The sequence below is a fragment of the Hylobates moloch genome, unplaced genomic scaffold (genome assembly GCF_009828535.3).
Source record: "Hylobates moloch isolate HMO894 unplaced genomic scaffold, HMol_V3 SCAFFOLD_7, whole genome shotgun sequence".
In the NCBI taxonomy this organism is placed as follows: Eukaryota; Metazoa; Chordata; class Mammalia; order Primates; family Hylobatidae; genus Hylobates; species Hylobates moloch.
The window spans coordinates 45,270,070-45,284,533 of NW_026652282.1; the positions used below are offsets into that span (position 1 = coordinate 45,270,070).

At 37.5% G+C, this 14,464-nt stretch overlaps 1 pseudogene; it reads right to left on the bottom strand.

Moving 5' to 3' along the window:
- Window positions 1-11,342: 11,342 nt before the first annotated feature.
- LOC116811069 (high mobility group protein B1-like) overlaps window positions 11,343-14,464 on the bottom strand; it is a 30,063-nt pseudogene continuing 26,941 nt past the window's right edge.

Sequence of the window (14,464 nt, forward strand, 5' to 3'; positions counted from 1 at the left end):
TTCACATATTTTATTTTTCCATGGGAATCAATGTAATATAAAATACTTTGTATATCAAGTAAGATGATTATTATATCCCACTATTTCAAAATCATGATTTAAATTACAATAGAATGTAATAGCCATGTTAAGTAAGGCAGTTCTTGTAATCATTATATATGCTGCAGATTTATCTGGGAGGGGAACTATGGGCTATCAGTCTAGCCATTTCCCCAGCCTACTTGGGGTAGGCACAAATATCTAACAGGCCTGAAGATGGACCTTGATTATAGGACCAGATCCTGAGTTCAGCATCTTGGTGCTTAGAGATTTTCAGAAAGTCATGATCTCCTAGCCTTGTGAGTGCTGAATACATAGGAAACTTAATCTGTTTATGGAGGGTTCAGGATTAATTGGCCCTATGATCTATTAAGCCCTGAGTTATCCGAATACCCAAGGAAAACACTGGCAGGATGGGGTTACTTAGGATGATGTTATGGATTTTTCCCTTGAAATATTGCTTCAGTTCAGTACTTTTTCTCAAATCCAAGGTTAGAATTCTGTACCTCAAACCTTCCTCTGAGAGGAAGAATACATGCTTGCTAGTGGAGGGGGGTGTGTGGGTGGGGGTGGGGCCTGTCTGCCCATGTAGGTGGAGAGAAATGGTTACTTGATCTGGAAAGGGAAAGTAGGAAGCAAGTCCACCTTTTCCCAACAATCCCAATGAGTAAGCTGGAACTTCATTTAATGTATGGGTGCAAAAGGAGCAGGAGCAGGCATTTAAACTTGTGTCTGATCGTGGATCTCTTTTGCATTTACCTTGGTAGTACGTCACAACCAATTCTGGGCAAAGTTGGGAAGCAGGCAGAACTTCAGTTACACAAAATATTTGGCCTAATCTTGTAAAACATTTCATGTCTTCAGTTAATTCTCCCAAGAGCACTATGAAGTAGGAGGTATTAGTCTTATTTTTTAAAAACTGCCTCATTGAGGTGTAATTTACCATAAAAGCTACTATTTAAGGTGTACAATTCAGTGGTTTTTAGTATATTCACAGACTTGTGTAAATATCACCACAATCTAATTTCACCACAAAAGAAACCTCATGCCTTTTAGTGGTCAATCCCCATTCCCCCAACCCTTACCAACAGCTCCTGACAACCACTAGTCTACTTTCTTTTTCTCTGGATTATGGACATTTAAATAAATAGAATCACATGATATTTAGTTTTTGTAACTGGCTGCTTTAGTATGTTTTCAAGATTCACCTGTGTTATAGCATATATCCATACTTTGTTTCTTTTTGTTACTGAATAATATTCTATTGTAGGATATACCAAACTTTTATCCATCAGTCTGATGGAAGTTCAAGTTTCTATGTTTTGACTATTATGAATAATCTTGCCATGAATGTTCATGAGAAGTTTTTGTGTAGACACATATTTTCATTCCTCTTGTGTATATACCTAGGAGTAGAAATGGTATGTCATATGGTATATTTAACATTTTGAGGAACTGCAAAACTATTTTCCAAAGTGGCTGCACTCTTTTATAATCCAGCAATGTATGAGAGTACCAATTTCTCTACATCCTCATCAACAGTCATTGTGTTTTATAGTCTAGCCATATGGGTGGAAATGAAATGGTGCCTCCTTGTGGTTTTGATTTGCATTTCTCTAAGGATTAATGATGTGGAGTATCTTTTCATGTGCTTATTGGCAACTGGCACATCATCTTTGGATAAATGTCTATTCAAACCATTTGCCCAGTTTAAAATTGTGTTGTCTCTTGTTGTGTTGTAAAAGTTCTTCATATGTTTTGGATATTAATCTCTTATCAGAGCTATGATATACAAATATTTTCTGATTCTGTGGATTATTTAACTTTCTTGATGGTGTTCTTTGAACACAAAAGTTTTTAATTTGGAAAAAGCCCAGTTTATCTATTTTTATCTATTGCTGCTTGTGCTTCTGGTATCACTGGAGAAAAATTGAATCATGAAAATTTACACCTATGTTTTTTTCTAAGTGTTTTCTAGGTTTAGCTGTTATATTTAGGTTTTAAATCTGTTTTAATTTTTGCATACTGTGTAAGGTAAAAGTCCAACTTCATTCTTTTGCATGTGGTTATACAGTTGTCCAGGCATCATTTATTGAAAAGATTAATCTTTCTCCATTGTCTTGGCACCTGTGTAAAAAAAGACCATAAATATAAGTTTATTTCTGCACTCTCAAGTTTATTCCATTGGTCTATATGTCTATTGTGCCAGGACAATACTGTCTTTATAACTGTAGATATGTCGTAAGTTGTGAAATTGGAAAGTGCGGACTGGGAGTGGTGGCTCATGCCTGTAATCCCAGCACTTAAGGAGGCCAAGGCAGGTGGATCACTTGAGGCCAGGAGTTCAAGACCAGCCTGGACAACATGGTGAAACCTTGTCTCTACTTAAAAAAAAAGATACAAAAATTAGCTAAGTATGGTGGCACACACCTGTAATCCCAGCTACTGGAGAGGCTGAGGCATGAGAATGGCTTAAACCTGGGAGGCAGAGGTTGCAGTGAGCTGAGATCATGCCACTGCACTCTAGCCTGGGTAATGGAGTGAGACCGTCTCAAAAACAAAAACAAAAACAAACCAAAACAAAAAAATTGGAAAGTGTGATTCTTCCAAATATTTTATTATTTAGCAAGATTGTTTTGGCTATTCTGAGTCACTTGTATTTCCATATTAATTTTAGGATCAGCTCTTCAATTTCTACAAAAATACCAGCCAGATTTCTTTGATGGGGGCTACATTGAATCTACTGACAAATTTGAATAGTATTGCCATTTTGACGTTAAGTCTTCTGATCTGTAAACATGAGACATCTTTTTATTTAGGGACTCTAACTTTTTCAATGATGTTTTAACATTTTCAGTAGATGTCTTACTTAAATTTATTCCTAAGCTTTTAAAATTATTTTTGATGATATTATAAATGGAATTGTTTTCTACATTTTGTTAAATCAGACTGTTTATTACTAATGTGTAGAAATACAATTCATTTTTTTGTGTTGAATTTATACCCTGCAGACCTGCTGAATTTATTTATTACATCTAATAGTTTGTGTAGATTTCTTAGGATTTTCTGTAAACAAGTTTATATCATCTGGGAATGTGGATAGTTTTACTTTCTTTCTTTCCAAACTAGATACCTTTTATTCTTGCCTAATTGCTTTGGCTAGAACTTCCAATACAACATTGAATAGAAGTTGTGAGAGCAGACGTTCTTTTCTTGTTCTTGATCTTGAGTGAAAGCATTCAGTCTTTCATCATTAATTATGATGTTAGCTGTGGTTTACTATAGATATGTGACTAATACTTACTTTAAAGTTACAGTAATCAAAGCATTGTAGTATTGGGGAAAGAATAAACAAATAGATCTGTGGAACAGAATAGAAAACCCAAAAAATAGATCCACACAAATGCAGTCAATTAATCTTTGACAAAGGAGCAAAGGCAATTAAACAGATAAAGAGTAATTTTTTCAACAAATGGTGCTAGAACAAAAATAAATCTAGACAAAGACCTTATACTTTCAATAAGAATTTATTGAAAATTGATCATAGATATAAATGTCAAACACAAACTATAAAACTTCTAGAAGATAACATAGGAGAAAATATAAATAACTTTGAGTTATGTGATGACTTTTCTGAGACAAAACCAAAAGCATTATCTAAAAAAGAAAAAATAGGTTGGGCTTTGTTAAAATTAAAGCTTCTGTTGTGTGAAAGACTGTTAAGAATATGAAAAGATAAGCCACAGACTGAAAAAAAATTGCAAAACATATTAGATAAGGGGATTGTATCTAAAATATACAAAGAACTCTGAAAACTCAACAGTAAGAAAATCAATTAAAAATGGGGAAAACATATGAACAAACACCTCAAAAAAAAAAAAAAAAGGCATGGGCTGGGCACAGTGGCTCACGCCTGTAATCCCAGCACTTTGGGAGGCTGAGGTGGGTGGATCACGACGTCAGGCGTTCAAGACCAGCCTGGCCAATATGGTGAAACCCTGTCTCTACTAAAAATACAAAAATTAGCCGGGCATGGTGGCACGCACCTGTAGTCCCAGCTAATCAGGAGGCTGAGGCAGAAGAATCGCTTGAACCCAGGAGGTGGAGGTGGCAGTGAGCCAAGATTGCGCCACTGCACTCCAGCCTACACGACAGAGCGAGACTCTATCTCAAAAAATAAGGCATATATGTGGCAATAAGCATATGAAAAGATGCTTAACAACATATATCATTAAAACAATGAGGTACCACTGCACACCTATTAGAATAGCTAAAACCCAAAATACTGATATCAAATGATGGTGAGGATGTGGAGAAACAGGAACTCTCATTCATTGCTGATGGGAATACAAAGTGGTGTAGCCACTTTGGCAGACAGTCTGGCAGTTTTATAGAACTACAGTCTCATCCTACAATCTGGCAATCACACTTCTTGATACTTCCATGTGTAAGTGAGATTGTGCAGTATTTGGTTTTCTTACCTGGCTTATTTCACTTAGCATAATGTCCTCCATCCTCCAGGTTCATCTGCATTATCACAAATGACGCGATTTCTTTTTTATGGCTGAATAGTATTCCACTGTGTATATATATCACATTTTCTTTTTTTTATATTATACTTTAAGTTCTGGGATACATGTGCAGAATGTGCAGGTTTGTTATATATGTATACATATGTCATGGTGGTTTGCTGCACCCATCAACCCGTCATCTACATTAGGTATTTCTCCTAATGCTATCCCTCCACTAGACCCCACCCCCCAACAGGCCTCAGTGTGTGATGTTCCCCTCCCTGTGTCCATGTGTTCTCATTGTTCAACTTCCACTTATGAGTGAGAACATGCGGTGTTTGGTTTTCTGTTCTTGTGTTAGTTTGCTGAGAATGATGGTTTCCAGCTTCATCCTCATCCCTGCGAAGGACATGAACTCATCCTTTTTTATGGCTGCATAGTATTCCATGGTGTATACGTGCCACATTTTCTTTATCCAGTCTATCACTGATGGGCATTTGGTTTGGTTCCAAGTATTTGCTATTGTGAACAGTGCCACAATAAACATATGTGTGCATGTGTCTTTATAATAGAATGATTTATAATCCTTTGGGTATATACCCAGTAATGGGATTGCTGGGTCAAATGGTATTTCTAGTTCTAGATCCTTGAGGAATTACCACACTGTCTTCTACAATGGTTGAACTAATTTACACTCCCACCAACAGTGTAAAAGCATTTCTATTTCTCCACATCCTCTCCAGCATCTGTTGTTGAAAAAAGGTTAGAGCACATACCACATTTTCTTTATCTATTCATCCATTGATGGACACTTAGGTTGATTCCATATTTTGGCTACTGTGAATAACACTGCAATAAATATGGGAGTGCAGATATCTCTTGAACATGCTGAGTTCATTTCATTTGGATATATATCCAGTAGTGGAATTTTTGGATCATATGGTAGTTCTCTTTTTAATCTTTTGAGGAACCACCATACTATTTTCCATAATGACTGTAATAATTTACATTCCCACCAACAGTGTGCAAGGGTTACTTTTTGTCCACATCCTTGTCAACACTTTATCCTTTGTCTTTTAAAAAATATTGTAAATTGAAAATTGATTGTTACATATATTTATGGGGTACAACATGGTATAATTTATAAATATAACATGAAATGATTAAATCAAGCTAATTAGCATCTCTATTATTACAAATACCACTTTTTGTGGTGAAAAAGTTACATTTACTCTCCTAGAAATTTTGAAATGTACAGTACCATGCATAGTGAATATTAACTTTATTAACTATACTTTATTAAATATATTCACCATGCTGTGCGATAGATCTCAAACACCTTATTTCTTTTGCCTGATATTTTATAGCCTTTGACTATCATCTCTCCAGCATCCCCACCTCTGAGTCTCGGTAACCACCATTCTACTTTGTATCTATGAGTTCAATTGTTTTAGATTCTACATACAAGTGAAATCATATGGTGTTTGTCTTTCTGTACCTGGCTTATTTCACTTAGCATAATTTTCTCCAACCCCATCCATATTGTTGCAAATGACAATTTCCTTATTTTTACAGACTGAATAGTATTCCATTGTGTACATATGCTACATTTTCTTTATCCATTCATCTGCTGATGGACACTTAGGTTGATTCCATAACTTGGCTATTGTAAGTAGCCAATGAACATGGGAATGCAGACATCTTCCACAAACTGATTTCAAATATTTTGGGTAAATACCCAGAAGTGGGATTGCTGGATCATACGGTGTATTAGTATGGTCTTACACTGCTATAAAGAACTACCTGAGACTGTGCAATTTATAAAAATAAAAAAAGACGTTTAATTGACTCAAAGTTCCACAGGCTGTACAGGAGGCATGGCTGGCGAGGCCTCCAGAAACTCACAATCGTGGCAGAAGGGTGAAGGGGAAGCAAGCACGTTTTCACATGGCCGCAAGAGAGAGAGCTAAGGGGGAAGTGCTACACACTTTTAAACAACCAAATCTCGTGAGAACTCACTATCACAAGAAGAACAAGGGGGAAATCTGATGCCATGATCCAATCACCTCCCACCAGGTCCCTCCCCCAACAATGGGGATTACAATTCAACATGAGATTTCGGTGGAGATGCAGAGCCAAACCATATCATATGGTACTTCTTCTACTTTTAGTTTTTCGAAGAACCTCCATACAGTTTTCCATAATGACTATACTAATTTATATTCCCACTAACCATGTACAAGTATTCTCTTTTCTTTACTCCCTTGCCAACACTCTATCTTTTGTCATTTTGATAATAGCCATCTTGACACATGTGATATCTTACTATGGTTTTTATTTGCATTTTGCTGATAATAGTGATATTGAGAATTTTTTCATATACCTTTTGGCCATTTTATGTCTTCTTTGGAGAAATGTCTGTTCAGGCTCTTTGCCCATTTTTAAATCAGGTTATTTGTTTTCTTGCTGTTGAATTGTGTTCCTTGTATATTTTGAATATTAACCTCTTATCAGATATATGGATTGGAGCAGGCCTATATCCTGGTAGTATGGGGGCTGACACAGCTCTGGGCTGGTCTAAAACATGGAACAGGCTTGTGGCCTATATGTTCAGGGGCTGGCCTGGAGGATGGGTTTATTGGTGCTGGCCTGAAGACTAGGGCTGTGGATACTGTCCTGTGCTAGGGTGCTGGGTGAAGTTTGAGGCCTAGAATCCTGGGGTTGGCTTTGGCCCTGGATGTGCCTGGAGACTGGGTCTGAGGGGGGCTTGCCTGGCACTGGTGTATGCCCAAAGCCTGGTACTGGCTTGGCACTGAGGGTGGTCCAGATCCTGGGGCCACTGAGGCTTGCCTGGCAGTAGGGAAAACCAGAGATTCAGTCTACCGTATCAGCTTGGGGTCTGGGGTTGTAGTGTCCTGCCTGGTGCTGGGGCAAGCCTAGAAACTTAGTCCATGGGTATTGGCCTGGGGCCTGGAGCTGTGGAGTCTGCCTGTTGCTGGGCTTTACTGTGGCAGATCTAGTGTTGGCATCCAAAGTTAAGTCTGATGCTCACTTTTCTCTCTTTCACCCAAGCAAAGGATATCTCTTTCCACACTCTGATGCCTGTGGTTGGGAGAGTGGTGACTCAGGTAATGTAAAACTGTCCCATTTTTAGGAATGGATATTGTGCAGTCAAAAACTTTGGGACTGAGACCATGGGGAAAGTAGACAGAACCGTGAAGGGAGATAAACCACTGTGTTGAGCAATTCATTTGTTGTCTCTTGTTTCTGTACCAGTAGGCCTAAATCAGTATTGGCATAATTGATTTTTTTTGGTTGTAGCATATTTTATTGTATGTTACTAAAAGGATATACACTTTTTATCAAGCTGGGTATGGCTGAGAATAATATGTGACCAGGAGGAGAGACAACCATCAGTGCTGTTACTATGTGTTCATTGTTCCCTAGGCCTGTCCTATATATTTCTTACTAGCAGTAGGACTTGTCAAGACAGCATTACAATAAATGGGGAATTATTTTACTTAGCCTGGGCCATACATCAGCCTTGGGGGGAATGTGATCCCATATCTACAAAATAATTTTTAAATGTTATCTCGGTGTGGTATTGCATGCCTGTAGTCACAGATATTCAGGAAGCTGAGGTGAGGAGATTGCTTGAGCCCAGAAGTTTGAGGCCGAAGTGAGCTATGATCACACCACTACACTCCAGCGTGAGTGACAGATCAAGACCCTGTCACAAAAAAGAAGAAGAAGAAAGAAGAAAGAAGAAGAAATGAAGGAGAAGGAGAAGGCTCTGACTTTGAGAAGAGTTCAGTGTAACAAGGTAGAAGAAATGCTTTTTGTTGTTGTTCCTTCATCTCACCCTTCCACTTAGTATACACACATGCATTGTGTCTGTCAACAGCTGGGCAGTGCTTCCTATGGACATTCTCTAGACCTGTACATTTAACATCAGCTCACAAATTTTCCTATCCTACAGGAATGCAGAACCCTTGCATCATATGCCGCATCTCCCTGCCTTTCTCCATTCACCACAGGTCTTACATTTTCCAAAAACATAAGGATTTTTTTTCTCTTTCTAGAGTATACACACACTGCAGTCTTCTCATCTTTTACATCCCGTCATAAACCAGGAGCGAGCGAGTTATTAGGAAGGATCCCTGTGTATGAATTCCCTGCTGCTTACTATTTTCTTATATCCCAGTGGTCCAAAACCAAAAATTATACCTTCTCTTATCATCCTCATAAGAATGATAATGGGCAGCATGTATCAAATGCTTATTAATCAGGTAATGTTTTAAATAATTTACAAGTATTTTATTGTTTATTCCCTGCAGCCACTTTATAAGGTGGCTCTTATTATTACCTCTGTTCTGCAGATGTAGAACTGAAGCCCAGAGGTCACATAGCTGGCACAAGGTCATCTAGCTGATAAGGGATGGAACCAGAATTCGAGTCCCAGTGGTCGGATTTCAGAGTCCCTGCTCTTAGCCACTATACTATTATGCCCCCCATAGCTGGACACAGAGTTGTTTTACAATTGATATCTGTTGTAAAATTGTTCCCTAAAGTGTACACTGTCTCTGACTCTATGGAATGACTGCATGCAACGATGAGATATAATCTGTGTTAGTTGTCTATTGCTGCCTAATGAATTACCCCAAGACCTAGTGGCTTAAAACAATGTTTACCATCTTAATTTCTACAGATCAAGAATCTGGGCACAGCTTAACAGGGTGCCTCTGGCTTTGGGTCCCTCACAAGGGTGCATTAAAAAATAAATTAGTTTCAAAATAATAAAAGTAACGCATATGCCTAGTTAAATATTCCAATAGTACTAAAAATATAAAATCCTACTGTCCAGAGGCAGTCTCTATTACCAATTTATTGTGTATCCTTCCAGAACTCTTGTATAAACTTACAGATATGTAGCTAAACTGTTTTTTAAATCTCTGTAATTATTAGTTTATTAGTATCATCTAGGGCTCAGATGTTCATTATCCCTCCTGAAATTACATAAACAAATGTAAATGAAAATAATCCAAGTCAAAATTATATAACAAAATAGCACTCCATCACAAAAGCATGTAAAATTACAAGAATGCTATTTTAAAATACTGACACTTTAAGAAAATGATAATATCAAAATAAACAAAATTTCCAAATTGTTCCCTAAACTGCTAAGCAGATAAACATAACTAATGAATGAGTTTGGGTTTTGTAAAGAAAAATTATTTAAATACATCAAATAATTCATACTGAGTTGCAAAGGTTGTATCTTCTTTCCTCCTATCTATTTGATTTATAAAGGGGCAAGCTGTAATATAGGAAAATGTAACCTATTTTAAACGTGGCATCTTCATTTTAAAAGCTGGTCCAATTAATTAAAAATACTTTTAATGGAGAGTTTTGAGTTTCCTGAGCAGTTCATATTTAGATAAATGGGAAAAGACATCTACAGCCAGCATTTTCATAGTCTTTACGACTATCAACCAAAAATTTAATATGGCAGTCTTATATTTTAAGCTCACACCTTTTGGGGATACAGTCTCAAGTCTTCTTTAATGTCAGAACTGCAAAATATAATTGCCGTTATATGGTAATGGGAGTTAAAGAACATAGGGCCCTCATGTAAAGATTAGAACACACTTTTCTATTTAGTGCTTCAAAGGACGGACTTTCAAAATGTTTGATCTTAATAATCCCATGCTGTGAGTAGACTGATTACTCTTCAGTTTGTAAATATAAGTGGGCTATGTGAAATTTATCAACTGATTAAGTTTTTTTTTTTTTTTTTTTTTTTGAGACGGAGTATCGCTCTGTCGCCCAGGCTGGAGTGCAGTGGCGCAATCTCGGCTCACTGCAAGCTCCGCCTCCCGGGGTTCACGCCGTTCTCCTGCCTCAGCCTCACCAAGTAGCTGGGACTACAGGCGCCCGCCACCACGCCCGGCTAATTTTTTTTGTATTTTTAGTAGAGACGGGGTTTCACCGTGGTCTCGATCTCCTGACCTCATGATCCGCCCGCCTCGGCCTCCCAAAGTGCTGGGATTACAAGCGTGAGCCACCACGCCCGGCCTGATTAAGATTTTTGAGCTTCAGTTATGGATGACAATGATCTCAATTTAACTTTATTTACCTCCATCATGATATGCAGGGTGTGTAGGCAAAAGCATTTTATCAGCTATCTATATGAAAGCATCAACACTGTAATAATTCATGTGATCCAAAATGGGCAACAGCAAAAGACTAGTTTCCCTTCAAGAAGAAAAAGGACTTTTTCAGACCTATGAAATTTCAGACCTATGGGAAGGACTACAATACTAATTTTAAAAATTGTATTAGAAGCATTCATAATGTCAGCAAAATTGCTACAACTTTTTTTGCAATTAGAGTGATATTCAGTTAACAGAACAACTATTTCATATAAGCTGCACCAGAGACAACTGAAGATAAAAAAATTACCATCCCCATATATAACTAATTTGTGCTGTGCACCAACAAGAACCTGCTTTAAATTCCCATACCAATTTACAACCCCCATACCATACCAGGCAGTTTGTGGCCATCTAAAGACACGTTTGGTAGTGGGATAACTACACACACACACACCCACATACACACACACACACACACAAAGACGCTGTAAGGTTTAAAAATGTACAGCTTATATTTTAATTTTTTTCCTTTAAAAGGAGTGAGTTGTGTACAGGGGGCTTAAATGTTTTACAGACAATAAAAAAACTGCTAGAACCGACTTATTCATCATTATTACCTTTTTAATTTTCATATTCCTCATTTTGTCCTCTTCTTTTTCTTGCTTTTTTCAGACTTGATGGCTCCCTTTTTTGCAGCATCAGGCTTTCCTTTACCTCCAAATGCAGCAATATCCTTTTCATATTTTTCCTTCAGCTTCACAGCCTTCTTTTCATAAGGGTGCTTGTCATCTTCAGCAGTGTAATTCCACATCTCTCCCAGTTTTTTTTGCAATATCACTAATTGATAGGCCAGGATGTTCTTTGATTTTTGGGCAATCCTCAGAAAAGAACATGAAAAAGGCCAAAGGAGGGCTCTTGGGTGCGTTGGGATCTTTGAACTTCATTTTGGTCTCTGTTTTTGGAGGGATATAGATTTTCATTTCTTTTTCATAATGGGCCATGTCCACCCTTTCTGAGTCTTCAAATTTTCGTTTCTTTTTAGCAGACAAGGTCTTCCACCTCTCTGAGCACTTCTTAGGAAACTCTGAGAAGTTGACTGAAGAATCTGGGTGCTGCTTCTTGTGCTCCTCCCAGGAAGTTTGCACAAAGATTGCATATGATGTGATGACATTTCGCCTTTCAGCTTGTTAGGATCTCCTTTGCCTATGTTATTTTTCCTCAGCAAGGCAGAATCACCCAGTGCCTGTTTGGCTCTCACCTGCCCTGGAGCTCAATGTACTGCAGTGGCTGTGAGAGTGGGAGCCAAATGCAGCCTCCTCACTCTCTCCACTCTGTAACCTGAACTTTTTCTTAAAACCAATGGAATCACTCATGTTGTTTTGCACAGTCTCTTCTTAACTTGTTCATTAACAACATGTTCAATACATATAGGCCCACCTCATTCCATAGTTGTTCTATTGATTGCTTTTTCCTGAGGTCTAAACAAAGAAGATAGCTAGAGTTGGAACTCACTTTCCTCATTTATACAATGAGAAAAATAACAAATCTTAAGCTTGTTAATAATACTGTTATGAATATTAAGCCAATGCTTGTAAGGTATTTAGAATGGTGTCTCACATATAGTAAGCATGAAATAAGTATTGACATTTCTTGTTAGTTTTTTCAACCTTCCAATTCAAGGAATGAGACTAACTCACATTTTAAAATAATGAGTCCAATCCAGATATTATAATAGTGATAATAGCAGCAGCTAACACTTATCTGGCACAATATATGCCATGAGTTGTTATAAAATCTTTGTGTGTGTAAACATACCTCGTTTTATAGCACTTTACTTTATTGCATGTCACAGATACTGTGTTTTTTACATATTGAAAGTTTGTGGGAACTCTGTATCAAGCAAGTATATTTGTGTCATTTTTCCAGTAGCATGTGCTTACTTCATGTCTCTGTCACAATTTGGTAATTCTTGTAATATTTCAAAGTTTTTCATTATTATGTCTGTTATGATGATGTGTTATCAGTGATCTTTGATGTTACTGTTGTAATTGATTCAGGGCACCATAAACTGTACCCATATAAGACAGTGAACTTAATAAATGTTGTATGTGTTCTGACTGCTCCAACTGATCATTTCCCCATCTCTCTTCCTCTTCTCAGGACTCCCTACTTCCTGAGACACAATGATATTAAAATTAAGCCAACGAATAACCCTACGGTGGCCCCCGAGTGTTCAAGTGGAAGGAAGAGAATCACACGTTTCTTACTTTAAATCAAAAGCTAGACATGATTAAGTTTAGTGACGGAGGCCTATCAAAAGCCAAGATAGGCCAAAAACTAGGCTGCTGGCATCAAAGAATAAGCCAAGTAGTGAATGCAAAGGAAAAGTTATTGAAGAAAATTAAAAGTGAACATATGAATGATAAAAAAGCAAAACAGCTTTATTGCTCATATGAAGAAATTTTGAGTGTCTGGATAGAAGATCAAACAAGCCACAGCATTCTCTTAAGCCGAAGCCTAATCCAGAGTAAGGCATGGACTCTATTCAATTTTAGGGAGGCTGAGAGAGGTAAGGACTCTGTAGAAGAAAAGTTTGAAGCGAGAAGAGGTTGACTCATTAGGTTTAAGGAAAGAAGCCATCTCCATAAAATAAAAGTGCAAGGTAAAGGAGTAAGTGCTGATGGAGAAGCTGCAGCAAATTATCCAAAAGATCTGGCTAAGATTATTGATGAAGATGGCTACACTAAATAACAGATTTTTAACATCGACCCAAAAGCCTTATATTGGAAGAAGATGCCATCTAGGTCTTTCATAGCTAGAGAGGAATCAATGCCTGGTTTCAAAGCTTCAAAGGACAGGCTGACTCTTTCATTAGGGGCTAATGCAGCTGGTGACTTTAAGTTGAAGCCAGTGCTTATTTACCATTCCAAAAATTCTAGGGCCCTTGAGAATTATGCAAAATCTACTTTGCCTGTGCTCTAAAAGTGGAACAACAAAGCCTTTATGATAGCACATCTGTTTATAGCATAGTTTACTGAATATTTTAAGCCTACTGTTGAGAACTACCACTCAGAAAAAAAGATTCCTTTCAAAATATTTGTGCTCATTGACAATGCACCTGGTCATGCAAGGGCTCTATGGAGATGTACAAGGGGATTCATGTTATTGTCATGCCTGCTAACACAATATGATTCTGCCGCCCATAGATCAGCAGTAATTTTGACTTTCAATCTTATCATTTAAGAAACACATATAGCTACCATAGACAGCAATTCCTCTGATGGATCTGGGCAAAGTAAATTGAAAACCTTCTGGAAAGAATTCACCATTTTAGATGCCATTAAGAACATTCATGATTTATCGGAGGAGGTCAAAATATTAACATTAATGGGAGTTTGGAAGAAGTTGATTACAATCCTTATGGATGACTTTGAGCAGTTTAAGACTTCTGTGGAGAAATTAACTGAAGATGTAGCAAAACAGCAAGAGACTAGAATTAAACGTGGAGCCTGAAGATGTCACTGAATTGCTGCAATCTCATGATCAAACTTGAATGGATGAGGAGTCACTTCTTATGGATAAGCAAATAAAGTGGTTTCTTGAGAAGTGGAATCTACTCCTGGTGAAGATCCTGTGGACATTATTAAAATAACAGAAAATGATTTAGAATATTACATAAACTTAGTTGGTATAACAATAGCAGGATTTCAGAGGATTCACTCCAAATTTTGGAAGGAATGTGGGTAAAATGCTATCAAA